Genomic DNA, 16,818 nt, shown 5'->3' with positions numbered 1-16,818 from the left:
TTTATTTATTATTGACCTATGCACTACTCTCTATAGAGTTGAAGAACTATGTAGTAGGGGCTTTTTCATGCTTTTTTTTTTGCATTCATCCAATTCTTTAATCGGATTTTTTAGTTGTTCATTCATCTTTTCTTGCTAGACAATTACCTCTATAGAAGAAGAATTATTTATCCTATTTTTCAATTCTTTGAGCCTATTGTTTGTTTCTTTCCCCTTGGCCTTCACATTATCAAGGTATGCCTATAACTTTTCTATTTTCTTTGTAAGACTTTGTTTTCCCTCTCCACTTTTAGAAGTGTAGAGTAGACCATTTTATTGTTATCTTTTGATATATTGATTTTTTCAATATTTTTCACTTTTGAGAAATCCATTTGAAGATTGGTAACTTGTACATTGTTATGATTTATTATATTTTTTGGTACATTATTATCTCTAACTAGGGACATGATAGCCATAAAGTTCATCATTTCAGTGTTTGGATCATATGTTGGAAATATACTGTTAGTAGATCCCTGATGTTTAGCAACTGCATCACTTTTCAAAGTCTTCATAATTTGCTTATTTCTTTTTCATGTCCGATCAAACTTTGATGAAAACTCTATTAAACTAAAATTTGGGTTTGCCAACACAATTGATTGTTTGAAAGGTGAATTATTAGTTATATTGTTGTATGCTCCTCCAACTCTAGTTACACTTACTCCACCTACAATTATATTTTGAGGATTGACAACATACTAAAGATGGCCCATTCCAAATCTTGACATTTTAGGACTATTTTCAAGGTTTTGTTGAGAAGCTACTAGTGCATATGTTGGTGAAGTAACCACTAACATTTCTTTCATTGTAATTGTCATAACTTTTTTCTTTTTTTCACAAGGTTCATCCATGCTAGTGCCAGTGCTAGTGCCAGTGGGATCAACTACAACTGGATTTGAAGATTTAACAAATATTATGTTGCAATGACCTTCAGAAGTAGAAGTATAATATTTTTTACCCTTTCTAGATGAATCAAATTTAATCTCATTGGAGAGTCCAATGATTGGTTTACTTCCACTTTTGGTGGGTCTGGTACTGCAACCAGATTCCAAATCCCTTCACCACTTGGACCAATGGGCCCTATACCTACATAACCCATTTTTTGTATCATAGTTGCCTCTTTGTTATACTTTTTTTAATAGAATCACTCATTTGAAGATTAAAAATATGCCTACCCTTGGTTGACCCATAATCCTGAGTACCTTGAATGTCTCCATTAGAATTGAGGTCATTATGTCTTTGACTATCACTATCACTGCAAGAGCCCAATTCATATAGTATAGTTGGATGCTCTTTATTCCAATAATTATTGAAAAGCTCATCCTCCTCAATTTCCTCAAAATCTACTGAGGTCTTTGGTTGACCAAATTTTTTTCTCATTTTCCAAAAATCAATCATCTTGGTTTGACACCATCATACAGATTTGTATGCCTCTTTAATTGCTTTCAACATAGAACTCTTACAATGTTGAGATGCTTTCTTGTAGAAATTTAAGTATGTTAGAGGCTTTGATATGCGTGACTCTGATATGTGCAATGTCATAATTTGGGATGACAATTCTTGCATTAGAATATTATTCTTTATTGCATGTTTCTCCATCTCTTTCTTAACTTCACCCCATGAATCCATGTTTTTTTACTTTTCTATTAATGGCATCTCTTGATGTTGATATTTTCTTGCAAACTTTTCAATCACAGTAAGTCTCATTTTTATTATGTTCAATGGATGATAATTCCAATGACTAAAAAAATCAAAGCCAAAAATTGTTACCAATTCATTTTCCACTTTGAAAGCCTTTCTCTCAAATGTTAGGCCTCCAATTGTGAAAGACAAGGAGGGAAATATCATTTTCTTTTTTTGTCCAATGAAAAGTTCATCTATGCTCTCCATGTACCATACATATTCCAATGCAAAAATCCTTTCTTTAACATGCATTGGAAGTTTGCACGATTTAACCACTGAACCATAAAACCTTAACATAGTGTAGTCTTCCATGAATAACTAGTCAAATAATTGAATTTGACTTCCATATTGAATGCAATCTTTACAAGACACAAATAATCTAGGTGTAGACACCTAAATTTGATTACACTGCTTTGGTAATCTAATTTAGCCATCTCTAAAGGCATCATTAATTAAATTCTTATTTAATTAATCCTTTGCCATCCCTAGTTGATTAATTTAATTAATCATCTATAGTCCTAATTGATAAATAAAATAATCTATTATTTATCAATTAAATCCTTTTCTCCTATCTAATTCCAAAAATCCCCATTTATTAAATAAATCTATTTGATAAATGAAATCCTCAAATTCAAAAACCCCTAACCTATCTCTAATCCTCCATTTAGCCTAATCCACCCCATCCACCCATACTAACCAAGCTTAGCCACTAACTCACCCACCCTCATTAATGCCATCCACTTGCACATCTCTAACATCCCTAATCTAATCCTAAACCCAAGCCTAATCCACCCCCTAATTTTGTCACATTCCTTAAACAAGTTTAAGACTTTCCTAATCCAAACCAAAGTCTCCCCTCAAAAAACCCAACCACTAAGTCATGAGTGCTCTTACAAAACATAAAGACTCTTACAAGCCCACTCATGACTCTTACACCCATCTTCCACACTCTTCCCTCTTCCACACTCATTCGTCTTACATCCCTCTTACATACTCAACCCCACTCATCATGCCTTTAACCAACCCTTTACCCTACCCTCTCACACTCATCCTCCTTGTGACAAGTGTCACCTTCCCATTGGTGCTAAACAAGCACAATCCATGTGCTCTCCTTTGAGTGCATCCTAGCCCTCCTTAAGCCTTCATCCATCCTTGCATCTAAGCCCTCCATCCCTCTACCCCTTAGCCTATAAATTGAATCCCATCCCAAGCCATTTCATCAACAATCTTTGAGCTAAAGTTACCATGCCCTTTTGAGAGCCAAAAGACATACCCATACCCTTATAAAGCCAAATTGAGAGCTCACAAAGCTACCAATTTTCTATTACCCATCTCCATTGAAGCAACTTTTGAGCATCTTGAGCATACATCCACAGCAAAAGGACACATCTATAGAATCAAGAAAGCATGGAGTGTTTTCTCTTGTGAGGTTTGCACTTCTTGTTTGCTTTCTTTGTCTAAGCATATATGTGAGTTTAGTTTTTGGTTTGTGAATTTTTACTTTATTTGTAAATGTTCTTTGCATACTAATTCTTGTTCTACATTTTGGCACGCCCGGTGGGACCCCACTATGGGTCATTTAATCATCTATTTTCATCTATATGTCATTTTTCTAACCATCTAATGTTTGTTGTTGTTTGAGTGTGTTGTGAGGGTGTTTTGCTTATTTTTGCAGGTTAAAGAACGCACTTAGGAAGAAGAAATACCATCTAAAAAAAAAATTCGCATTTTTCAGCTTTTTTGGCGCAGTTTTGGCGTCTGCAACCTGTTCTGTCTGCGAAAATCCGCATCTGCAAAAATTGACGTCTGCAAAAATCCGCGTTTGCGCAAATTGACGTCTACGAAAATCCGCGTCTGCAAAAATTGACGTCTGCAAAAATCCGCGTCTGCGCAAATCGACATCTGCAAAAATTCGCATCTGCGAAAATCGTCGTCTGCAAAAATCCGCGTCTGCACAAATCGACATCTGCAAAAATCCGCGTCTGCGAAAATTAGCGTCTGCGAAAATCTTTTTGAAAATTTTATGTTGCATTTCTGTTTGAAAATCTTTATTTCCGTAGGATTTAGACCATTTTAAGCATTTTTACGCGCAGAAAAAATAACAAAAAAAGTTAAAATTTTTTTTCCCATAGTTAAGCTCTCATTTTTGAAAATTTTGGCTAACTAACTAAATTGCTTTTTTTTTTTGTCTCATTACAGGTTGGAGCACATATGGAACCACTAACCATGTTTCTTGCAGGTTTTCATGTTGCTAAAAAATGAACTTGAATGCTTAACCATTTGTCTTTGAATGCATGTTGCTAAAAAATGAACTTGAATGGTTAAACACATTTTCCATTGAATGAATGTTGCTCAAAACACACTCTTGAATGCCATGGATTAAAATCAACTTTCCTTGGAATGCATGCTTAAAACAATGAATCCAATCTTGAATGCCAAGGATCAATTAACCATTGCAATATCAAACACTTCATTTGGAGCTTCTAAAATTGAACAAAACAAATCTCTTTTCCACATGCAATCTAGGTAAAGTTTGATTTTTGGACATTTAAGAAACTTTGTTAAGTTAAAATACAAATTTACAAAAATCAATTTGAGTAGTTCCTTGGACTCACCTCTTTTCTAATCACCCATCAAATATTAACCATTGGTTGCAATCTCAGCGCCATTTATGGGGATGGGTCTACTTGAAAAAGGTGTTAAATGTTCCACAATCTAACTCACTCACTTGGTCTTTGAACGTTTGCTTTAACTTTATCAAAATTCTTAAATGGCCAAAACTCTAGATTAAATAGATCACACTTCAAGTTTGGGCACTAAAATTGAACAACAACTGACGTGGAGAGCCTCCGGGCGCGTGCTTGAAATCGAATCTCACACACTTTTATTTTGGGCTTAAAACAAACTCACACTCAATCTTGAATGCCTTAAAGAAAATTAATCGATACTTGATGTGGAGGGCCTCCGGGCGCGCGAGTTTGCTTTTGTTGACCCTAACTCTTCTTATTGTTTGCATTCTTCGATCGATTTACTTTTGTTGGCACTTCAAGTTGGAATAGAACATTGTCTCTTAAACATGAGTGCTTGCAAAGTCTAGATTAGCACACATAAGAGTCAGTTGGTAAAAGAACAAGCATTTTTTTTAGCCCAAGGTCATCCCAGTCTTCTCTCCCCTTGTCGTCTTTCGAGGCCATCTTGGGTGCATAAGATTAGGATCCAAAACCTTTTTTTTTTTTAGGAGGCCTGCCTGGGGATTTCATCACCCCTTGGACGACCTCAACTCCAGCGTTTCGACAGAGTATAAGAATCGGGAGGTGAATCGAAAGACACCTCTCTTGGGATCAAGATTTTGTCATTCGGGCTAAGCCTCAAGGAAATTTATACCCTTGAGAAGTGAAAGAGGAGAAGTGGGTTACTGCTCCTCTCAGCTGTGTGACATCCTTTTGGTCTCATCTACGGATTTGGGCCTCACGTACCTTGCGTATATCGAGGACTCCCTAGCTAAACCAATTGTCTGCCTTGCAGAAAACCATCTAGGATGTTAATGTGTTTGGAGTGACTGATCAAAACATTTGTAGAACATACACACTCCTTGGCACAAGTATCACATTTTGAGAACCACAAAATTCTATCTGGGTGTTCCTATCTATTGCTTGTTTTTATTTTACTTGTTGAATGAATGTTTGCCAAACTTGGTCAATCCTAGCTTAGGGCACACTTAGCGTAGTCACTGCCTATTTTGGAAGTTGAACAAGTTGAAGCAAAACAACTGAGATTTTTGCCAAAGCCAAGAAAATTCAGAAATTTATGTCGGAACAACCCAAACCCAAACAGAAGTTTCACAAGGTCAAACTCAAGCCATCTCTAGCATACCAAGAACTTTCAGCCAAGAGAAAAGAAATAACACCAAGCCCACGAATTGCCAAACTCCATAAAGTAGAGGACAAAGCTACCGACGAAGCACTTCAAGAGGCCTGGTTAGAGCGCACCATCAAATTTAGCCAACATCCAAGAGTTAATCCTGCTTATGCCTTACCAACTAGGCATGATTTCTATGATTAGACACCCTTGTTTCTCCACATCTTCTTGGATAAGCTTCACTTTAGAGTCATCTTTGTAGAAAAGCCAGCCATCTTAGGTTATCCCCTTAAGCATTATTAGCTCATCCATCTCATTTAGAATCATACCATCTAGCCAGTAATCAAAAATCTGCACATCTAAGCTTTCAAAATTGTTGTCACCTTGCTAAAAGTTTGCCATTCCTAAAATCTTCCAAATCCACCAATCTCACCAAGGTTATCCCTTTGACAGAGCTTTGTCTAGGGTAATCTAGCTTTGTCACTTGTTATCCCTCATCACCTTGAGATAAAGGTTGGGATTCACAAGTGGTCAATCTCGTGTTCTTCTTAAAGGATCATCAGTCTATCCTTAAGTTGACACAATCACCACCAAGCTTGCACATAAGAAAGCAGACCTTTTGTGCTTTGACAACATATCTTTGAAGTTAGAATCCCCAACCCAATCCTCCTTAGGTTTTTTCATATAGCTTTGCCTCAACCTAGGAAATCATTTGCATAGAAAATCCTTCCCCCTTTTGCATCCATCAGCTTTATTGCATCTCATCCCTAGGACCATTTTTCATGCCACCCGTCACTCGCTTGGCCAAGAAGAAAGAAACAATGGAGCCTTATCATTTGGATCGAACAGCCTCACCCCCCTTGAGCACTCAGCCATCCTTCAGCCCAGAGCAAGCTATGCCATCACCTACTGACATTGAAGCTTTCATGAACCAACCAGGAAATGCAGTATTGGTAAACGCCATTATAGACAAAAACAAAGAGACAATCATGGCTAATTTTCGAAGGGACAATGTAGGAACCTTTGAATTTGGAAGACCCCCTCCATTATCAGATCCATCTCACCCATTTTTTGGGCAGCTGCCACCACCCATAGGCTCTTATGATCCAAATTATCCTCAATATATTCTAAAAGAAGAGCCTCCAGCCAATCCATATGACCCAACAGACCCAAACATACCATCATCCACCCAAGTTGAAATCTCCATGCCGCAAGCCAACCCAGCCACCACCACTCCATCCTTGGTTCATACCTCTCCGCTCCAAACCCCCTTTACCCAAAAAAGCTCACCATTCACCCCCTTCACTATTGCTGCTGCTGCTCCCCAACCCAGCCTTCCAAATCCACCCATCTCCCAAATCAGTGCTAGCATCTTTGGCCAACCTCAACAATATACAATAGGGATGTCACCCATGGGGCCAAGTAATCAACCTTTCATCACCCCCAACTTGTTCACTGCAGCCCAGAACACAATCCCATCATTTCCATTAGGTCTTGGGAGCTCAATACCATTAGCCACAAATCTACAAGCTACTACCCTCACTCCACAAAGCTATCAAATCCCACAAGCTCCTACCAATTTTCTACCAAGCTCCCAAATTACCCCAGCTCCCACCACCACTCTACCAAGCTTCCAAATCCAGCCACAAAGCTATCAAACCCCATCAGTTCCATTCCCAAGCTTTCAATTCCCACCACCTCCACCACCAACTAATCCATTACCTCCAATTACCAACTACTTTTCAATGCCACTTCTAGGAGGTAATCCACCACCCCAGCCAACCACCAATTATTTGAAGATACCATCCCAAATGGGTGCACAACCCACATATAATGGTCAAACCCCACAAGCCCTCCGATCCTTTCCCCAAGCCTCACAACCATCTTATACCTTACCTCCACAAAGCAATCCATTTATGCCATAGCCAGCTTATGTTCCTCAATCCCAACCTCAAATCCCATATCAACAACAAGCCTCGCAGCACATGCAACAATATGCATCACCTCCCCCTCAACAACCTGTCATCCACCATGCAGCTGCCCAAACAATGTACAATCCCTATCAGCAAATCCCTCACAGCCATACATATTCAGTGGCCCCATCTAGCACATACCTACCTCAAGGCACTCCTACATTGGGGGCACCCCAACCATCACCTATCAATTCAGAGTGGGAGCAAATGAAGACAGCTCTGAAAGCCATCCAAGAAGGGAATGATCCAAAGACATTCAAGTTTGAGAATGTGTGTCCTTACCCATTTGATAGAGCCATTACCATGACACCATTTCTCAAACACTTTGAGGTACCTAAATTTAACAAATTTAGAGGAAAAGGAGACCCTGTCACACATATCAAAGAATTTTACATGCATTGCAAGGACGTGGCATACAATGATGTCTTCCTCTTGCGACTTTTTCCCAAAAGCTTGGCTGGACCAACTCTTGAATGGTTTTATAGAATCCCCTATGGCACAATTATAAACTTTGCTGAATTATCTGAGGCATTTGTAGCCCAATATGCCCATCTTGTCGAAACAGAGCTATCAATAGTTGATCTTGTCCACACCAAGCAAAAAGGTGGAGAAAGCCTTGCCGAATACCTGCAAAGATGGCAAACCCTTACCACCCGCATATCCTGCACCTTGCCAGAACGCCATGTGGTGAAAATGTTTATTGATAATGCACATCCCAGCTTGGCTCACCACATGACCATGCACTGTTTGCAGACCTATAAGGATATCAAAGAGAAAGGAATGATTATTGAGCAAGGACTCATCAAAGATGGTGTGGTAAAGATTTACAAAGAGGCCAACCAAAATCAATCACATTCCAATGAGAAGTCTAGGTATTGGAACAAAAACAAGCATGTTGCAACAGATGGGGTTACTGACACCAGACATGTGAATATCGTTGGTCCTTCTCAAAACCAGTCTTACCCACCATATCAAACAAACAACCAACAAGCTATCAATTACCAACAACAAAATAACCAAAGCTATCAAAACCACAATACAAGACCCAACTTTCAAGGGTCTAACAATCAAGCTAATGCCATCAATGTAGCTGCAGGGCAAAAGCCCAGATTCCAACCTGCACCTAGAAACTATACACCCCTTGGTGAGCCATTGGATGTTATTTTTGAGAAATTGGCTAAGGAAAACCTCATCAAATTTCCTCCTACCCAGAAAATTGATCCAAGCCAATCCAAAGCTGCATGGTACAAGGACAATGAGTATTGCAAGTTCCATAGGGTAAATGGTCACACCACCCTCAGATGCATGAAACTCAAAGACTATGTGCAAGACCTCATTGATCGAAAGGAAATCACTGTTGGTGCCCAAACCTCTCCCAATGCAGGCTTACAGATTTATCAAAATGCTTTTCCTCCACACAACAACCAAAATCTTGGAAAAGCACCTATCCAAAACAACACCAACAACTGCCAGCCAAACCAACAGCATGGGAAGAACAATGACCACACTTCATCCTATATAGACTATGGTAGCCTTATAGGTTGTATATCTGAGAAAGAGCCTTCTGTCAATGTTATCAATATCCGAGGACCAAACAATGAGTGTGCGGTCACCACTCAAAGAGCACGATTTAACATCGCAGGCTCACCAGTTTCATCAACACCATCAGCTCCATCAAAAAGCCAGTACAATATCTTGGAACACCTTGGGAATATGCCAGCCCAAATATCCATTTTAGACCTTCTCTGCACTAGTCTTGTGTACAAAAACATCCTTGACAGTGCTCTCATAGAATCCCGTGTCCCTTCTGATATCAATGCTATTGATTTTCGTAATCTTGTTGGACACCTTTCATCCTCATGTGCCCTATCTTTCAAACCCACCGACATACCCGCGGTTGAGCCAGATCACACCCTTCTGCTTCGCATAGCCATCATGGTATCCAATTTTTTTGTGAAAAGAGTAATGATAGATAATGGATCAGCCTTGAACATTTGAACCATAAAATTCATAAAACAAGCTGGGTATACTGAGGCAGATATGATCAGTGAGGTTATCACCATCAAAGCTTATGACAACTTGGAAAGGACCACAGAAGGGACTATTTTGCTACCAATCAAGGTTGGGCCAGTCATTCAAGAGACAGTTTTCCATTTTGTTGATCTAGACCTACCATTTAACATCCTCCTCGATCGCCCATGGATTCATGCTATGAAGGCCGTTCCATCCACCTACCATCAGTGCATCAAATTTTTGCATCAGGGCACTGAGGTAACCATCCATGCCGATCCAGAACCCTTTGCTTACTGCAATGCGGTTGAAGCTTCATATACAAACCATTGCCCTAGAATAGACATCGGCACAGCCATCGCTAGCTCATCCCACACTTGTAATGATGCAAAAAACATCCTTGCCTCCACCCTATCTACTATAAAGATCAACAACAAAGGTTGTGGAGAATATAGTCTATCAGATGCATTTGCTGTCAGAGCAATCCCACTTGATCCACATACCCATGGACGACCAACATATCACAAAGCTAAGGAGATTCCACCTCCTCAATACAAACAGTTTGGCCCAACCACCTTTGTGTCCTCAAAAACCCCTCTTCATGAGGAGCTCACTCCAGATATCAACAATTGGCTACATAAGGATGCACCTCCAAGAAATCAAGCATGCCTTGATCACTTTAGCCAAAAGTATCCCCAACAACATAAGCTCATCACTAAAAAATGGAACTATCAAGAAGGTGGACTAGGACCAGAAGAAAGGGGCATGCAATGTCCCATCGAAGCACATAATTGGGAAATAAAGTCAGGTCTTGGCTTTGGCATACCCACAACTGGGGGCACCAACAAGAACGGTCACGCTTTTTCAAACATCCAACGTGACCTTGTCGAAATCAAAGACATTCCTGAGAAAGTTGAAAAGAGAGCCTACGAAGATATCCCAGACCAAATCTTCCTAGGAGACTCTGTTCTCCAAGAACTATCCATCCATCTCATTGACCTACCACTTGCTCATCCACAACTCATAGATTGGGACCAACCAAGTGTCATACATATTGATGAGTTCGCATCAGAGGAAGCACTTCTAAGATTCATGGGAGCCGAAACTCCTCATAATAAGACAAAGCCAGATTCTGCCTACATCTACAAGCTAGATCCCAAGGGGTATTTTGGAGAAAATCCCCAACCTAGTTTCGATACACCCAAAACTGGAACTAAGGTAAAATTGGGACTAGCTAAGGTAGCAAAGAGAACCCCTCAGCAAGAAAATCTAGAGCCACAAGCAGAACATGAGGATTTAGTATTGCCTCCTCAAGATTATCGACCAGAGGTGTCTTCTATTCTAATAGAGGATACTAGAGAAGTCAACATTGGTTCTTCAGAGATCCCTAGAATTGTTCACATTGCTGCATCCCTATCACAAGACCAAGCTTGCCTCCTCTTTGAGGTTTTACGAGAGAACATTGGCCAATTTGCATGGTCATATCAGGCCATGCCAAGACTTGATCCAAAGCTTGTAGTTCATCATCTTACAGTCGATCCAAAGATCAAGCTCGTCAGACTAAAGCTTAGAAAAATGCACCCCAAGGTGGCATTACTAGTCAAAGATGAACTAGAAAGAATGTTAGCTGCTAAGGTTATCTGACCTATCGACTACTCAGAATGGATATCCAACATGGTCCCTATCACTAAGCCTTCCGATGACATCAAAATTTGCACTGATTTTAGAGATCTTAACAAAGCTTGTCCAAAGGATGATTTTCCCTTGCCCAACATAGATATGATTGTAGATCTTACAGCTGGACATGAAATTCTGTCCCTTATGGATGGATTTTCTAGGTATAATCAGATCAAGATTGTAGAAGAGGACCAGCATTTTGGAGGATTATGTGGACGATATCCTAGTCAAATCTCACACCTTCATGGATCATCTTGCTGACCTGGAGAAAGTCTTTGATAGGTTGGCCCAATATCATCTCATGCTAAATCCCAAGAAGTGTGTCTTTGGGGTCACATCTGGCAAGCTTCTAGGCTTCATAGTTTCTAAACGAGGTATAGAGATCAACCCCAAAAAGGTCAAGGCTATCTTAAACATGCCTCCTCCCCAGACACTGCGACAGCTTCGCTCTCTTCAGGGAAAACTTCAATCTGTCCAACGCTTCATCTCCCAACTTGCAGATAAGTGTACACCATTTTCACACTTGCTAAAGAAGAATGAGAACTTCAAGTGGGATCTTTTATGTCAGTGTAGCTTCGATCAGCTCAAGCAGTACCTCACCAATCCCCCTATCTTGGTTCCAACAGTTCCTGGTCATCCCTTGATCTTGTATATATTAGCAACACCTACTGCTCTAGGGGAACTTCTAGCACAACATGATGATTATAGCAGAGAGAGAGCCATCTACTATATTAGTAGAACCCTAGTTGGTTATGAACTCAATTACACTCCAATGGAAAAAGCTTGTTTGGCAGTTGTTTTCTCAACTCAAAAGCTTCGCCACTACATGCTAAGTCATACCATCCAACTAGTCTCCAAGATTGACCCTCTCAAGTATATGCTCTCCATAACAACACTTACAGGTCATTTGGCCAAATGGGTTATGCTACTAAGTGAGTTTGACATCCAGTATGTGGACAGAAAGGCAATCAAAGGGCAAGCTATAACAGATCACCTAGCTGATGCACCTCTAGTAGATGCATATCCTTTGCTCACAGAATTTCCAGATGAGCATATCTGCCTAATTGAAGAACAGCCCTCATGGAAGCTTTATTTTGATGGCTCATACACCTCTCATGGATCAAGGGCAGGAATATTATTAGTTACACCTCAAGGAGATTACGTTCCAAAAGCCTTCAAGCTACAATTCCCTAGCACCAACAATATAGCAGAATATGAAGCTCTTGTAGTAGGATTAAAGATAGCTACAGAATGGAATATCACTGAGTTACAAGTCTTTGGTGATTCCAAACTCATCATCAAACAAGTCTTAAATGAATATCAAACCAAAGATGAAAAGCTATTACCCTACAAAGAGCTAGTTGATCAGCTGACCCAACATTTTACAAAGCTTCAGTTTACACAAGTGCCTCGAATACAGAACAAGGCAGCAGATGCCATGGCCACTATCAGCTTGCTCTTGAAAATTCCCCAAGAAGCTATGCAGTATGAGTTTTTAGTTGAGCAGCTCCTCACACCTGCCTATGCGAATGAGGATTCAAACTGTGTTTGTATCTTGGTTGGTCCCCAATCCCCTTGGTACCATGAAATTCACGCTTACCTTAATGATGGTATCATATCCCCTCACCTCACACATACCCAATGCCAGAACCTCATCCAAAAATCATCCCGCTATGTTATCATAGCCAATACCCTATATCGTCAGGGTTATCATGATACTCTCTCTCGATGTTTAGATGAAAATGAGGCCGCGATGGCATTAAAAGAAGTACATTCTGGACTTTGCGGTGCCCACACGAGTGGTATTGTCCTAGCACGACAAATCCTTAGAGCAGGTTACTATTGGCCTACCATTGAAGAAGACTATTGTGACTTTGTCAGAAAGTGTCTCCCATGTCAGCAGCATGCAAATCTTGTGCACCCTCCAACATAAGATCTACAGCCTATTGCACCACCTTGGCCTTTCGCTTGTTGGGGCCTTGATCTAGTTGGAACTATCACCCCTCTCTCATCTGATGGACATAAATGGATAATAACAGCTATAGACTATTTCACTAAGTGGGTGGAAGCAGTCCCCCTAGTCTCAGCTATAGGAGTTCAAGTCTCCAAGTTCATCTTGTACCACATTGTTTGCCGCTTCGGCATTCCATCCACCATCTTCACTGACCACGGAGGTAACTTTGAAAATCTCAACATGGAAGAATTATGTACTTCCCTTCGCATCCATCACTGCTTTTCTAGCCCATATTTCCCACAAGGTAACGGCCAGGCAGAGGCGACTAATAAAACCCTCCTCAAAATCCTAAAGAAAGTTGTCAATGATTCCGGCCGTGATTGGCACCTTCAAATAAATTTGGCTCTATGGGCCTATCGAACTTCCTTCTGTACATCCACATGCACAACTCCATACTCCCTAGTCTATGGTGCCAAAGCGGTATTACCTATAGAAGTTGAACTTCCCTTACTACGCATATCTTTGCGAGGGCAAATCTCAGATGAAGAATACAGAGTAGCTCAACTCACCCAGCTAGATCTCTTAGATGAGAAGAGACAACAAGCCTATGACCATCTCATAGTCTACCAAACTCGTCTCAAAAGGAATTTCAACAAGAAGGTGCTCCCACGACACTTTTAGCTAGGTGATATGGTCCTCAAAGAAAATATGAAAGTCCAAGCAGATCGAGAAAAGAAAGGCAAGTTTGAACCTACATGGCTTGGTCCCTATGTGGTTACTGCCTCCTTTGGCTCTGGAGCCTATCAATTATCTACACCAGAAGGAGAACTCGTGAATGATCCCACTAACATCATTCATCTCAAGAAGTTCTATGCTTGAAGATCTTTGGTATACCCAGCTTTTGAAAAATACAAAAAAAATAGTAAAGAGAAATAAGCGTCCAATGGTGAAAACTTGGAAATTCAAGCGCCTTGGATAGGTACCTTGGTGAAAACCTGGTAATTTAGGCACCTTGTGTGCTAAAGACTAATCCATTATCTATCACTATCCTATCCCTGATCCATCCACCCACCATCCCATAAAACACCTGCTTGTTCCCTTGGTGTTCCAATCAAATATCCAAAATCTGATGGAGCTTGTTAATACCTCCTGTACAGCTTGTAAATCTTGTACCAAAGCTTGTATTATACCTTGTAAATCTTGTACCATACCTTGTATATATTCAAATCTTGTCCAAAGCTTGTACCATATTCCAGCTTGTAAACAATCTTGTATCCTAGCCTGTATCCTATCACATGCACACACAGAATCCCATTTTCCTTAAGATTTTCACAAACCATCTACCTATCCACCTATCAACTATTATAGACATCTCATCCTTCAAAAACATTTCCATCTCACAAAAAAACCAAAACATGAACAAACTTGTACATTTGTAACATATCTTGGTCTGTCAGCTTGTACATCCTCTTTAGCTTAGTATCATTGTATCTATCCGGCTTTCATGTTAGTTCATCCTTGGTCAACATCTTGCACACATCACACACCTTGGTTAGATATTCCAATGCATCCTTTAGCTAGATCTCCTATCACCAAAGTGTTATCCTTCTTAGTTCAGCTTGCCAGATGCATCACTCATCCAGATCCATCAGCTTAGGTGCTCTCTGATAGATTCTTGCAGGATATAGCTTTCCTCATTTCTAATCTTGGTCCGTTAGTACCTCATCCTACCCATCTCGTTGGCAAATAGTTCTCTTTTGGATTTTCACTTTCTTTTGATTTGGGATCTTATCTTTTGGGTCTTGAAATATCTTTTCCAAGAAATCTCCTTGTTCCCTCCTCAAGGTTGCCACGATCTTCCATATCATGGTATGCTGCGAATGGAGCAATTAGAGCGTAAGGTCTTGATCAGGTCTTTTGCTTGTTTTCTTTTTTTGCTTGTGGGTTACCTAGTGTCGTTTCCATGCTGCTTCCTCTAGGATTCATGTGTGATACTGGGGCAATCCTTGTGTGTTTATTTTGAGTCAGTTTGTCAGTCCTCTGGACGATTGGTAAAAAGGCCTTGATGTTCTTGGTAACCCTGGCAATTAACCAACAGTCCTATAGAAAATCTAGTGCTCAACTACATGGTGGTACTTCTCTTTGAAGTATCCCCCCACTCAAAAAGCTTCAATGGATTCCCTTCATCTCCATTATCCCCCATCCATATCCTACATCTGTCGCTCCTACCCCAACTTATGCATCAGTATCTCTTTGAATCACTCCTCACGCTTGGCTTTAGGGATCCACAATCCTAGTCTTAGGGATCCACCAATCAAATCAATCCACCAAGCCTCATCTTTCGAGATCCACAATCCTGGTCCTAGGGATCTCCGAAACCCATCTTCCACCAATCTGATTCTTTGAAATCCTGTTGCATCAGCTTTATCATTCTATCATCCATCTCCCTACCATGGATTCCTTTTATAGCGCTCTGCTCCTCCATCTCCCCCCCCCCCCCAATCCTGGAAAGTCTTAAGCTTGCTTTACTATTGTGCCTCTGATTTCCCTTTATCATTCTCCCGTAATGAGAGTTTGAGCTAATTCAGCCCCTTCTCTTCGCCAACCTGTGTCTCAGCTCATCTCAATTTCTTGTACTTTTCAAGAAGTCATCGAGCCTCATTTTTCTCCCCGCCGCCTTCTTAAGGGGGCATCATCTAAGTCTAGTCTCTCCTCTTCTTATCTGAGACTGGGGCAACCTTGTTGCTAAAACATCTTCCTCGTGTCGTCTTCATTCGAACTTCTTTGAAATAGTGTTGTCTCAACACTATGTCAAAGAGGGGTAAAATGTAGACACCTAAATTTGATTACACTGCTTTGGTAATCTAATTTAGCCATCTCTAAAGGCATCATTAATTAAATTCTTATTTAATTAATCCTTTGCCATCCCTATTTGATTAATTTAATTAATCATCTATAGTCCTAATTGATAAATAAAATAATCTATTATTTATCAATTAAATCCTTTTCTGCTATCTAATTCCAAAAATCCCCATTTATTAAATAAATCTATTTGATAAATGAAATCCTCAAATTCAAAAACCCCTAACCTATCTCTAATCCTCCATTTAGCCTAATCCACCCCATCCACCCATACTAACCAAGCTTAGCCACTAACTCACCCACTCTCATTAATGCCATCCACTTGCACATCTCTAACATCCCTAATCTAATCCTAAACCCAAGCCTAATCCACCCCCTAATGTTGTCACATTCCTTAAACAAGTTTAAGACTTTCCTAATCCAAACCAAAGTCTCCCCTCAAAAAACCCAACCACTAAGTCATGAGTGCTCTTACAAAACATAAAGACTCTTACAAGCCCACTCATGACTCTTACACCCATCTTCCACACTCTTCCCTCTTCCACACTCATTCGTCTTACATCCCTCTTACATACTCAACCCCACTCATCATGCCTTTAACCAACCCTTTACCCTACCCTCTCACACTCATCCTCCTTGTGACAAGTGTCACCTTCCCATTGGTGCTAAACAAGCACAATCCATGTGCTCTCCTTTGAGTGCATCCTAGCCCTCCTTAAGCCTTCATCCATCCTTGCATCTAAGCCCTCCATCCCTCTACCCCTT

The sequence above is a fragment of the Cupressus sempervirens genome, chromosome 6 (genome assembly GCF_028749045.1).
Source record: "Cupressus sempervirens isolate cs-2001-9-10 chromosome 6, ASM2874904v1, whole genome shotgun sequence".
NCBI lineage: Eukaryota > Viridiplantae > Streptophyta > Pinopsida > Cupressales > Cupressaceae > Cupressus > Cupressus sempervirens.
The sequence above is the reverse complement of the archived record's forward strand: the minus strand, read 5'-3'. Positions refer to the sequence as shown.